The 13,565-nt window shown below is 41.3% G+C and overlaps 1 protein-coding gene across 7 annotated transcripts in view; it reads left to right on the top strand.

Annotated features, from left to right (window-relative positions):
• mfn1b (mitofusin 1b) overlaps positions 1-13,565 on the top strand; it is a 49,136-nt gene that overhangs the window by 27,274 nt on the left and 8,297 nt on the right. The gene's annotated exons all lie outside the window — the stretch shown is intronic.

Genomic DNA, 13,565 nt, shown 5'->3' with positions numbered 1-13,565 from the left:
TTTATTGAGACGAGAGGCATCCTTCTTGACGCTGCCTCCCCAACACGCTGCCGCATAGAAGAGGGCGCTTGCCACTACTGTCTCATAGAATATTTTCAGGAGCTTTTTGCAGATGTTGAAGGAGGCCAGCCTTCTGAGGAAGTAAAGTCGGCTTTGCCCTTTCCTACATAGAGCTTCTGTGTTGGCAGTCCAGTCCAGTTTGTTGTCCAGCTGCACACCCAGGTATTTGTAGGTCTGGACAAATTCTACACATTCTCCCTTGATGGTTACAGGAACCGGGTGAGTTCTGGTTCTCCTGAAGTCCACCACCATCTCTCTGGTCTTGGTGGTGTTTAGGTGCAGGTGGTTTGCGTCGCTCCATTGGACAAAGTCCTGAATCAATTTCCTGTACTCCTCCTCCTGCCCGTTTCTGATACATCCCACGATCGCAGTGTCATCGGCAAACTTTTGCACATGGCAGGACTCAGAGTTGTACTTAAAGTCCGATGTATATAGAATGAATAGGAACGGAGAGAGAACGGTCCCCTGCGGAGATCCTGTGCTGCTAACCACGGTGTCCGATGTACAGGCCCCCTGTTTCACATACTGCGGTCTGCCTGTCAGGTAGTCAGTAATCCATTCTACAAGGTGTGAGCTAACTCCCATCTCTGTCAATTTCCTACTCAGTAGCAGAGGCTGTATGGTATTGAAGGCACTAGAGAAGTCCAAAAATGTAATCCTCACAGCCCCCTTCGCCCTATCCAGGTGAGAGAGGGATCGGTGTAACATGTATAATATAGCATCCTCCACTCCCACCTTCTCCTGGTAAGCAAATTGCAGTGGGTCGATGGCGTGACGGACCTGTAGCCTCAGGTGGTGCAGCAGCAGCCGCTCCATGGTCTTCATCACATGTGATGTCAGGGCGACTGGCCTGAAGTCGTTGAGTTCCTCTGGTCTTGATTTCTTTGGGACTGGGATGATGCAGGATGTTTTCCACAGCTGAGGGACCCTCCCCTGTTCAAGGCTCAGGTTGAAGATGCGCTGTAGAGGGTCTCCCAGCTCAGACGCACAGGCTTTCAGCAGTCGGGGGGATATTCCATCCGGACCAGCTGCCTTGCTGGTTCGTAGCCTTCTCAGCTCCCCACACACCTGGGCTGAAGTTATTTTTAGTGGGGGGATGTCTTCCATGCTAGTGTGCAGAGGGGGAGGGGGAAGGACAGCTGCACAACTCAGGGGTGAGGATGAGGCGGAGTGGTCAAACCTGTTGAAAAAGTTGTTCAACTGGTTGACTCGCCCCACATCTATATCCACAGCCACTCCCTGCTTGGTGCTGCAGCCAGTAATTGTTTTCATCCCTTCCCACACCTCCTTCATGTTGTTGTTCAGCAGCTTTTTCTCCAACTTCCTCCTGTACTGCTCCTTCCCTTTCCGGAGCTGGACTTTGAGCTCCTTCTGTACTCGTTTTAGCTCCTGATGATCACCATTTTTAAAGGCCCTCTTCTTTTGGTTCAGAAGGCACTTGATGTCTCTCGTGATCCAGGGCTTGTTGTTGGCATAGCAGCGTACAGTCTTTATAGGAACAACATTGTCCATGCAGAACTTAATGTAGTCAGTAGTGCAGTTTGCCATCTCCTCAATGTCACCACTGCTGGACCCTAGCAGGACATCCCAGTCCGTACATCCAAAGCAGTCTCTCAGAGCCTGCTCTGCCTCGGTGGACCATTTTCTAAATGAGCGTGTGGTTGTTGGTAGCCTCCTCACTCTTGGTTTGTACTGTGGTTTAAGCAGAATGAGGTTGTGGTCTCCTTTTCCAAGGGCAGGCAGTGGTTTAGCGCTGTATGCATTTTTTATATTCGCATACAGAAGGTCAATAGTCCTATTTCCCCTGGTCTTGCAGTTCACATACTGGACGAAAGAGGGCAGTGTCTTATCAAGAGTCACGTGGTTGAAGTCCCCTGAGATTAACATTGCAGCCTCCGGGTGTTGTGTCTGGAGTTTTGCCACCGCGGAGTGGATGACGTCACACGCTACTTCCGCATCAGCGCGCGGTGGGATGTAAACAATGACAGCAATGGCGTGTCCGAACTCTCTGGGCATGTAATAGGGACGGAGACTTACAGCCAAAAGTTCGACATCACGGCAGCAGATAGAAATCTTGGTTTTTACATGCCCGGGGTTACACCACCTTGAGTTCACGTAGATAGCCAGTCCCCCTCCTTTGCGCTTCCCACTGACTTTTGTCCCTCTGTCAGCCCGAACAGCGCAGAAGCCGTTTAGCGCGATGTTAGCATCCGTAATGCTAGGCGTGAGCCACGTTTCCGTAAAGCAAAGCAAGCTGCACTCCCTGTATGCTTTGATGTCTTTCACAAGCACAGCCAGTTCGTCGCTCTTATTCGGTAGGGAGTTGACATTCCCCATGATTATGGACGGTACCGTGGGCTTATATCGCCACTTCGCCGCTAGCCGCTTAGCCTTTACTTTAGCACCGGCTCTGCAACCCCGGTAGGGTCGCCTTACCTCGTTAGGTAAAAAAGGGACCGTGCCGGCTCAAGAGTTCCTCAGGTCGAGGAGTAGGTTTCTTGAATATACGTATTTTTGCGAGTTGAAACCCATATCCATAGGATAGAAAGTAATCCAAGTGTTGCAAGGCACTGATAAAGTAAGCAAAAATAACTAAACAAATAAATAAATCACAAAAGTAGCGAAAATACACGGGAGCTGCTGGAGTGGCTGCCATTCGTGACGGCGCCGGAAGTATTAGAGTCTCTAGTCTATTTCTATAAAGTTTCTCTTATATTTTGGAGAACTGAGGAAGTAGAGATACCAGTCTTTAATTTGTGAAGATGTGTTTGTTTCTATTTTTGTATATTGGTATCACTTTTGCTATTCACATTTTATTTTGAAATTTCCCTGTTAGAAGTGATAAATTACAGATGTAGGTTAATGGTTTCACAATGCTATGTATAATTTGCCTAACTAATACTAGTGTCTGAAACTCATGACAAAAAGTTACCGGACACCAGGGCAGACAACTCTGAAAAGTTGCCTGCCCAGCCATAGAGTTGCCTGCCCCATTCTTCACAACTTGAAACCCAATAAGACGACTAATCGCAAAAAAACCCGTTGTTGCAAAGTATTAAGGTTTGATAATCAGAATATATAACAGAACAACTCTTTAAAATTAAGTTTATTATAAATCTACTTATAACATTGCATGTATATGCCATTGCTGTTTTATATCTGCCATAAGTATGTACCTGTATTTAATCATCTTCATGCATGCAATGTTTGCGTTGTGTCGTCTGCTCCAAGCCACGTGAACTCCTCTTTCCACGATGCTTTTAGGCACAATCCCATTCCTCTCACTTGGCCCTGAGAACCCTCCAGTGAGGTCCCTCCACAGGGAAGTCCCCTCAAGTGAGAGCAGTGCAAGTGAAGATTGTCGCGTAAGAAATTGGACGGCACTTGCAAGATTCAACCACAGTCCAGTAGATGGCCGTAATACTAATTGGCTGTAGACCTCAGTGACGTATTGGCCTACGTCACATGTAAACAACTCGAGTCTCAACCTGTGGTGTGGCAGTTGGAGAGTCCGTGCAACGTCGAAAATGACCGCTACAGCTGTGTTATTACCGATTGCCTGACAGCTCATCACCTTTTCCGTTTCTCCAATCAACGAAGGAGAAATAAATTGAAGACGGCTTCGGCGCTATGTAGCGATGATTCATCTTTAGAAGGTACGTCCACTCATTAAAAAGATGACGCAGTTGGTCAAATACAGTAAGGGTTAACGTACAACCCACGTTCACATAGTACCCTATGTATGTGTAGACATAAATGCCAACCTACTTGTTAGTATCTTAATGCCATGTTATGACATATAGTAGGGGTCTTTAACGTGTGACATGATGAAAAGTAAACAAACACAAGAACAGTCCACCTGACCCTTAAGCTGACATAATATCGTTACCAAACCTTCTCTGTAGCACCCAAACCCCTTTTGTTCATCTCATCTTATTAGCTGCACCGCTAATCCTCAGTAGGGTCGCGGGCCCTTTTGTTCATAAGTAATTTAATTCAAAAGAATTGTCATTGGATATATATGTGTGAATTTCCCTGCGGGGATGAATAAAGTATCTATATCTGTGTGTAAAAAGATCATTTCTTTCAGGATGCATACGTCATAGTGAAAAACTGTCTTTTTCTTTTCTATGCCCACATTTATGTCTAAATTCCTTATCTTGTCTATTGTGTTCCAGAGTGGCCGTCCCATAAGCATGGACAGGTTGGACAGGAATGTCCCTATCCTGTGCTTATGGTTCGATGTGGAGTCAGAACTCATTCAGGACTTCAGGTTGAGTAAGAAGGCCTTGTGGGCCCTGCAGAGGCTGCTGAAGGGGGAACACGACCATGGCTGGAGGTCCTGATCTACGTGTACTGGTGGCCCACGGTCTGTCCTACCGTGTGGTGTCATGGGTGTTCAATGTTCACAGGTCCACCGTACACAGAATTGTCCACAGTTAATATGGAATTAATTGCCCAAAAGCCATGTTTCAGGCTCTGGAAGTCAGACCCACATTTCCATTCTGTGCTTTTCTGCATTGTTTGAACTATTAGTTATTACTGCAGCAGTCACTATTTGTCCGGAGTTCTACACAAGTTAATATTAATACTTGACCTGTGCGTCATGTGTATTTGGTATATTGTTTCTCTAAGTACAACTACTATTCATTAAACGTCTTTATTTTGAGTAACACCTTGGTGGTTTATTTCATAATTACTGTAATTACTGTACTTACAGCGTTATTGTTACAGTGTTAATGTTACTGTTTACCTGACTTGTTAACCTGACTGCCCGTTTTGCACATCTGGTTAGCTACTCCTCTTGCACTATCGGCACTATGGTAAAATACTATACGTAGCCATAATACAATACAACTTTTACTTATATCTGTACATTCAAGGAAACTGTGCGGGTCAGATGTATCGACATTTCGTTCTGTATACACGTGTACTAGAATGACAATAAAGTAGATCTGAATCTGAATAATGATGTGACATACTGTGTGTGAACTGTGTGATTTTTGGACGGAAAACAACTACAAATCACTCTGAGTTAAATAATAATTTACTTTCAGAAAAACAAACTCACATTGGTGCGAAATGCATCAGAGTAAATTAATAATGTATCACAAAATGTAACAAAAATATATCAATACGTCCATAAAACTGTAAAACACAAACTGGAACTCCATTGAGTGCTTAATAAAATAAAATATTTTCCTTTTATAAAACAAAGGAAAACATTGCAGAGATGTCACTGTTCTGGCAATAAGTCCACGAGCTTCCCAAAAAGGATCAGGAACCGCTCAGTTTCGGCCTCAGTTTCGGCCTCAGTTTCGGCCTCAGTTTCCTCTGTCCTTTTCTGCACTCTCGCATACTCCTCTTTCAAAAAGTCAGGGAGTGTATCGTGCTTCCTTTTATTTCTGGGTGATATGGGGTTTGGTGCCAGAGTGAAAGATGCCGACGACGTGCCCGGTGGTGTGGATGGTGTGGTCGCTGTGATGGTGGCCAGCTCTTCCACGGGACGTTTGTATTGTACAAAAACAACCGTGTATAGAGTGCTGTACATAAATAAAACGTTACTGGTGGGTTCAATTCCTGCTCATCTCAACTTACCATTGTGTTCTGGATAATAATTTTATAGTGAATAGTTCACAAAACTGACATGTCATTCTTATGGCTGTAAGAGCCTTCTATTGGCCAGCATCACATATGTTTTGGAATTGTCTCCACATTTGGACAACATTTTGAGAAGGTAATTAGTTTATTTAATATGTGTTTACAGAGAAGGCAGTGGACTATGTGATAGTTATTTGTTTCAATTGTATTTCAACGTGAAATTCGGAGACATTACTCATGATGCATGATGAAAACTAATGCATTCTGATCTCACATAAAAGAATCATATTGTAAATAAATCACGACACCCGAAATTGTGTGCAGTAAACAAGCGCATATATCCAGAACGTTATTGTGACTATGGTGCTTTAGCAACTGGCCATGTAGATGTAAAAGCACGACTCGTTTAAGATAAAAACAGGGATAGGCTGAACCGTGATTTTCTGCAGTTATCAGAATCTACGGTTTGGAGTGTGAAGAGTTTTTTGCGGCTCCCTCGGTAGATTTGTGCACTGTGTAAAGTAGCGATTTTGCAATGTTCATGTTTTAACGCGAAACTAAGATTTTCTATTGCATTTATGTCTAACTAGGATATCTCAATATATTTTGTTGCAAATACATGCGTAGTTGTGGAAAACTACTATTTGTGTGGTTCATTTCCAGCCATGTTTGTTGATATTGAGAATTCGTAAAGCCTTCTGGGTAGTCACTTCGCTCCAAGTCAGGTACCGAACCTCCCTCCATCTGAAGTGGTTATTTCATGGGTTGAAGGCATTTCTCCCTCGGTCTTGAGAGTATTGGGACACATCCCATTTTCACGTGAACGTGCAAAACCGAGTGTCTAGGGCAAATAGCAAGGGAAAGTGAGAAGAATGGGAAGCAGCCTTAATGTATGTTTACGTTTTGTAGCGTTATAAATTTTGTTAGCTTTTCTATCTTTCTTCTGGGGCTGAGGTTTTGGCTTGATTCCTAACCACTTATCGATTTTTATTGTGTTCTCTGTGCGTCTACTTTGGAAAATGATATGCAAATGCACGACCTTATACGCTCAAGAAAGTTATTCGATGCAGGCTTCTGATCGTCTGCCGAGTATGCAAATTGCCAAACGAACAGAAATTCCCAAATTTCCAAACCAATTCAAGATTTCGAAATCGGAATAAAGTAAACGTTTGATTTGAAAATAAAAAAACCTAAGATTTTTTGTTTTTCTTTAAAAAGTTGTCAGCCCGGGCAGAGACGTTATTTAAGTTGTACACCCAACGTAAAAGATGCATGTCCCGGGCATCTGGGCAGACATTATTTCAGACACTGCTAATACAATAGCTACGTCAAAACAATCAGTAGATGTTTTATTTTTACAATTGTTTACCAGGTTTAATAACTCTGATTCGGTTACGCCACGCAAAAACATTGACTTTGGGTTTATATTTATCAGTGACGCGAATTGTTTGCTACTGCACTCAGGAATATTTGCAGCTAGTTCCGATCCAACATTTACAAAAAAACTTAAAATTCTCCTTAATTTGATTCAAATGATAATTTTCACTGTTCTTGTCAATGAAATAGTTTGGATATGCATTACTGGTACTCACTTTATTACCTTTCATTATACAGTATTTAATTTTCCCCAAATGCCTTTAATATTGTTTTTGTTCTTACGTAATACATTAGTATGATATAATTTCTGAGTAGCTCATACTATACTCGTCAATTTGTTTTTATGTTTTTCACTGGGATTCGGCTTCCTTGGTTCTTAGTTTAATGAATTTTCTATATAAGGTTTTTCTTCTTTACGAGCATTGTACAAAATCTTAGCCATCCACGCACGCTCTACTGATTTATTGCTAACATTACTTTTTCTCAATGGACAATTTTTTTGTTCTAAATATTTCTAAAAATATATCAAAGGCACTATCCACATCATCTGTACCAGGGGTGGCGAACACGCGGTTCTAGAGCCGCACGCAAATAATATTTTGAAATTAATTTGGCAGATTTGTTGTTTTTATGCTGCTCCGGACACATAACTGACTGCCAATCATCTGCGTAGGTTGCGTCTAATGCCGGTCAGTGCGTGGTGTGGCTCTTTGACTCTCACAGTGAAACATTTTGGCTCTTTGTGTCAAACTTGTTCACCACCCCTGATCTGTACCATATATAATATTCAAGTTTTATTTAAGTCTTCATAATGTGACTTAATTGTCTCTTCATTTCTTATTCGTTTGTAAATATATTTTGTAGTTATTTTTTGACTAGTTACCTTATCATCATACACTGTAAAGACTGGCAGGTGGTCAGCAATATCACAAACCAATAATCTACTAACCTTCACAAATTCTATATTATTCGTAAAGATATTGTCAATTAGAGTTGCACTGTGTGAAGTAAATCTACTTGGTCTTAATATAGTTGGGTAAAAACTCATACTGTACATTGTTAAAATAGTCATCAGTGGTTTTATGGTTGTTTGGACTCATCAGGTCAATGTTGAAATCCCCACAGATGAATAGTGTTTTGTTCTTTATTGCCGAATATGTTTTTTCAGCCCAATTTGTGAAAATTTCTAAACTTCAGCTCGGTGATCTGTATACACAACTGACTATAATATGACTCCTTTTTTCATTTATTATCTTTAATGTTAAGCACTCAAGTAAATCATTGAACAATTGACATGTATTATTTGACATTGTATTATTTTAAATTTAAATATCTTGTGCATGTATATAGCGACTCCTCCCCCTGCTTTATTTGATCTATTTACATAGTTTAAATTATAATCATTTATTTCAAAATCGACTCCCTAATTCCTCTTTGAACCAGGTTTCAGAGAATGCAAAAACACTAAATGGGTTCTCAAATTGCTGCAAGTATTCTATAATTGCTCCAAAATTTTGCATACATACTTCTACTGTTAATGTGAAACATTGAAAATGTCCCTTCTGATTTAACATTATTATTATTCGTTTTCTGTATAATACTTGCAGTTACTTGAGATAAATGATAGGAACTGGTTGCCCTTGTCTAATTGATCATCCAGTTCTAAATTATCACCGTCACTGTATTCACAACATCTCAATTCTGATAGCTCTTGCTGTAATATAATTTGATGGAGTCCCAATTCACAATCAGTCACAAAGATGTCCATGTCATTCCCAGGTGTATTTTGGGATGTTGGTGTAATTGCCATTTGGTGTTTACTACAATTGCTGTCTACTTTCATCATTGCTGTTAAGTTCTGTATGTCCAGTTCTTCCATATTCTTTACCAAAAACAGTTTTGCAGCTTCTGGAGTCCCGTTCAGTTTTATGAAAATGTTACCATTAGTGAACCACATGTGTTGAATTTTACCATGCTTTTTTTAAGAGTCTTGCCTTCCTTGCGATGTCAGAGTTCTTCCAAGTCAGATGCTCATTGATTAAAATTTTAGTACCTTTCAATTGACGTCCTTGTTTTAATAATGCGACTTTGCTCTTCCTATTGCTAAACCTCATCATTACGGCTGGCGGTCTCTTGTTCCTCTTTGGTAGCAGGTGACAGGCCTCGATGTGTCCCATGTTCATCTCGATCCCCTTGCTAAGGAGGAAGTACACAACCTGTTGTTCCACCGATCTGGTCTCCTTGTTGCTGGGCTCCCCAACACTCGCGGCCACTGCGCGCTTACAAGTGTGGCTGGATTTGAATGCCAGTGACGATAAGTCGTTGATCCGCGTGTGTTGTCTCAGCTGGTCGACCCGCTGCTCCAGTTTACCGAACCTTCTCTCCTTCTCGGCGTTCTGGAGTTGCAGCTGATTCACCTTCTCCATTAGGTTCAGGATGTATTTTGCTGTAATTTGATATCGGCGACCTCCTCCGCTAAAAAATCCTGCGTCTTTTTATATTTCGCTACCGTCTTCGGCTGTCAAAGCCTTCTTCGGTCCCATGTTTTTCCATGTCCAAGAAGGGTCTTGGCTGGGTCTTCCAACACGACAATGACCCGAAGCACACAGCCAGGAAAACCAAAGAGTGGCTCCCCAAGAAGCATATCAAGGTTCTAGCATGACCCAGCCAGTCTCCAGACCTGAACTCAATCAAAAATCTTTGGAGGGAGCTCAAACTCTGTGTTTCTCAGCGACAGCCCATAAACCTGACTGATTTAGTGGAGATCTGTGTGGAGGAGTGGGCTAAGATCCCTCCTGCAGTTTGTGCAAACCTGGTGAAACACTACAGGAAACCTTTGACCTCTGTAATAGCAAACAAAGGCTACTGCACTAAATATTAACATTCATTTTTTCTGGTGTTGAAATACTTATTTGCAGCTATATCACACAAATAAATCATAAAAAAAATCGTGCATTGTAATTTCTGGATTTTTCTTTTTAGTTTATCTCTCTCACAGTGGAGATGCACCAACGATGAAAATTTCAGACCCCCTCCATTATTTCTAAGTGGGAGAAATAACAAAATAGCATGGTGTTCAAATACTTGTTTTCTTCACTGTATATACTTTTTTATAAAGTACAAAAAAGGGCATCATTTTTTTAAGGGACATGAAAACCCAATGGCATGTGTCAACATTCCGAGAGTTTGTCACAAACTTTACAATAAACAAAAATACATACAAATCAATGGTATACCCTCGCAAATGTATGAGTCTTTTAAAAAGTGCCAAAAATTAAGTATTTCTGTTGTTTAAAGTAGGATGATGTTATGGAACAAGAAAAAAATGTAAATGTGAAAACCCAGTGACACGTATCAACATTAACATTCCAAGTGTTTGCCGAATAACAAAGATTGATATACAATGGTATATCAATGGTATACCCCAGCAAATGTATAAGATAGTCTTTTAAAAAGTGCAAAAATATGAGTATTTTTATTGTTTGAATGAACATGAGCTTTTGGAACAAAAAATAAATGCAAATGTGAAAACCCAGTAACAAGATTTTCAATATTAACAAGCAAAAAGTAACCACTATCACCATTACTCACTAACTTACTCACTCTTCCTTCGTTAAGAACTTTGCATTGCAATGCAAAAATGTGATCTCATTGATGACGGACGCTTTTTGTGGCGTGCAAGATGTCTCTTTCTCATCATGATGCTTGTCATTATTAGCTGTTTTCTGTTCAATAAAAACGTATAGTATGAGGATTATTATGGCCCAATTTACACGGACACAAAAACCTCACAGACTTTGCCAAAAAAAGTAAAACTTGATTCCATCCATTATCTGCACCGCTTATCCTCAGTAGGGTCGCGGGTGTGCTGGAGCCCATCCCAGCTATCTTCGGGCAGTGGCCAGGGGACAGTCAACTCACTCGCTCATTAACACCTAAGGACAATTTGGACCGGCCAATTAACCTGACATGCATGTTTTTGGAATGTGGGAGGAAACCGGAGTGCCCGGAGGAAACCCACGCAAGCACGGGGAGAACTTGCAAACTCCACACAGGAAGGTTCGATCTCATGACCTCAGAACTGTGCCGCACACGCCCTAACCACTGGGCCGCCATGCTGCCCCAAAACTCGATTCTAAATCTTCAAATTATTTACACCTTTGTGTGCAAGCACAATTAAACACTGCTTAAGCCTACTCCTCTTGGGCACATTGTCTCGTCCAGCTGATTTTTTTTTCATGTGTTTAGTGCAAATAATGTGTTGTTCCCTTATGTTAATTAGTAGTTGGCACTGATGTTTTGGGTGCTGTGGGCAAATAAACATCATTCTTTAACTGAAATAAAAAGTATCTCGCTCACACGCACAAGGCACTATTCATCTAACAAACGTCACCCTTGTGAGTTTATTTTGTTTCATGAAGCACATTTAAACACTACATGAGAAGATTTAACTGAAATAAAAAGTATCTCGCACACACACGCACACAGTCATCAATCAGTAAAAGCTAACATCAGCTAGCTACCAGAGACGAAGATTACATTTCCACACTTAAAAACACAAATATCAAAGGAATTAATACAAATAATGTGGCTTACCCAACTACTGAGCTCCCTTCATCCTCGACGATGATTCCATGTTTTGGTTTTGATTGCTGCCTCACCATCGTGACACTCTTGCGACACTTTACAAATAGCCCAGAATACAATCATGATATATACAGTTCATTCATCAAATTGTTGTCTCACCTCTAGTTTCTGGTTAGCCTTGCTGCTCACTGCGTGTTTTTATCTCAACTAGCCTAGGGTTAGCGCTGGTTTTGCTGTGTTTGTTGGGGTTATTTATTCCCGGCTGGCTTCGTTTTTTTTTTCCCATTGCAGCTTTCCATTGTTGGTTCTCAGTTAGCCTGGCTGCTCACTGCATGTTTTTGGATCAGCTAGCCTGGCATTTGCACCTGTTTTCCCTAGTCGTTTTATCCCTGGCCGGCTTTGCGTTTATCACTTTAGCCGTGTCCCCTTTTTGTTGTTGGTTCTCAGTTAGCCTGGCTGCTCCACCATGTGTTTTCCTCGGTCAGCCAGCCTCGCGTTTTGCTGCAGAGGCTGCGACCGCCTTTTCCTTTATTGGTCTTGGTTAGCCCCCTTTTGGTGGCTCTTTGTGTGTTACATTTGGTGGATAGCCCCTTTTTGGATGCTCGCCCTTTGTTGTGCTGGTAAGGAATCAACCTGCGACACAACACCTAAGGATTCTTCTTCAAACTCCTGGGTTTGCACATCTCTGACGAGCTCTCTTGGTCTTCCAACACCAGTAGCACTACTTTCTGAGGGTTCATTCTCAGGAGGACTGCTGGTGTCCTTCTACAAAGCTACAGCATTATGGCATACGGCCACCTGTGTGGTATGCTGGGTGCACTGCAGCGGACAAAATTTATTATTATTATTATTATTTTTTTACCCCCAAAAAAACCTTTTTTTTCTGATTTCAAAATCTTCCTTCGTTTTGGAAATTTGGGAATTTTGGTTCGTTTCGCAATTTGCATACGCGGCAGCCATCCAGAAGCCTGCATCGAATAACTTCTTGCTTCCAGACTTCCCCGAGCATTATAAGGTCGCACGTTTGCATATCATTTTCCAAAGTAGACGTACAGAGAACACAAGAAAATTTGAGAATTGGTTAGGAATTAAGATTTGTCAATTTAATGGCACTCTTACTCGTGGTATTGCGGTAAGACGTTTTCCATTGTGTCACGTCATTAAGCATGCACCATTTTTGTTTTGCTAATTGTTGATTGCCATGTTGTATTGAATGTGATAGCCGTGTTCTTGTTTGCTTGCTGTTGAGGAATAAATATGCTTAAAGGCTGAACCACAATGTCCCGCTTATCTTCTCACGCATGAGGAAACTGCACACTCTGACATATCCTTACCAGGAATCAAGCCAAAACCTCAGCCACAGAAGAATCATTCAATAGAAGCTAACATAAATTTATGACGCTACAAAACCTAAACGTACATTAAAAGCATCGTGGAAAGAGGAGTTCACGTGGCTTGTAGCAGACGACGCAACGCAAACATTGCATGAATGAAGATGAGTAAATACAGGTACATACTGATGGCACATGGAAAACAGCAATGTCATATACATGCAATGGATCTTATAAGTAGATTTATAATAAACTTAATTTTAAAGTGTTGTTCTGTAATATATTCTGATTATCAATCCTTAATACTTTGCAACAATGTTTTGTTTTTTTTGTTTTTTTGCGATTTGTCATCTATTGTGTTTCAAGTTGTGAAAAATGGGGCAGACAACTTTATGGTTGGGCTGGCAACCTTTCAGCTTTCAGAGTTGTCTGCCCTGGTGTCCGGTAACTTTTTGTCACGAGTTTCAGACGCTGACTATAGTTAAGGTTTACTATTCTTTCTCATTCACGAACATTGCACTATTACAATTTAGGCCAGTCTCTAGACACTATGGTGTAAATATTTTTTGGGCTCGCCCCAAGACATACCTTCTTCAAAATTATTTCAGA

The sequence above is a fragment of the Urocampus carinirostris genome, chromosome 12 (assembly GCF_059441175.1).
Source record: "Urocampus carinirostris isolate Australia breed hairy pipefish chromosome 12, RoL_Ucar_1.0, whole genome shotgun sequence".
Taxonomy (NCBI): domain Eukaryota; kingdom Metazoa; phylum Chordata; class Actinopteri; order Syngnathiformes; family Syngnathidae; genus Urocampus; species Urocampus carinirostris.
The sequence above is the reverse complement of the archived record's forward strand: the minus strand, read 5'-3'. Positions and strand labels throughout refer to the sequence as shown.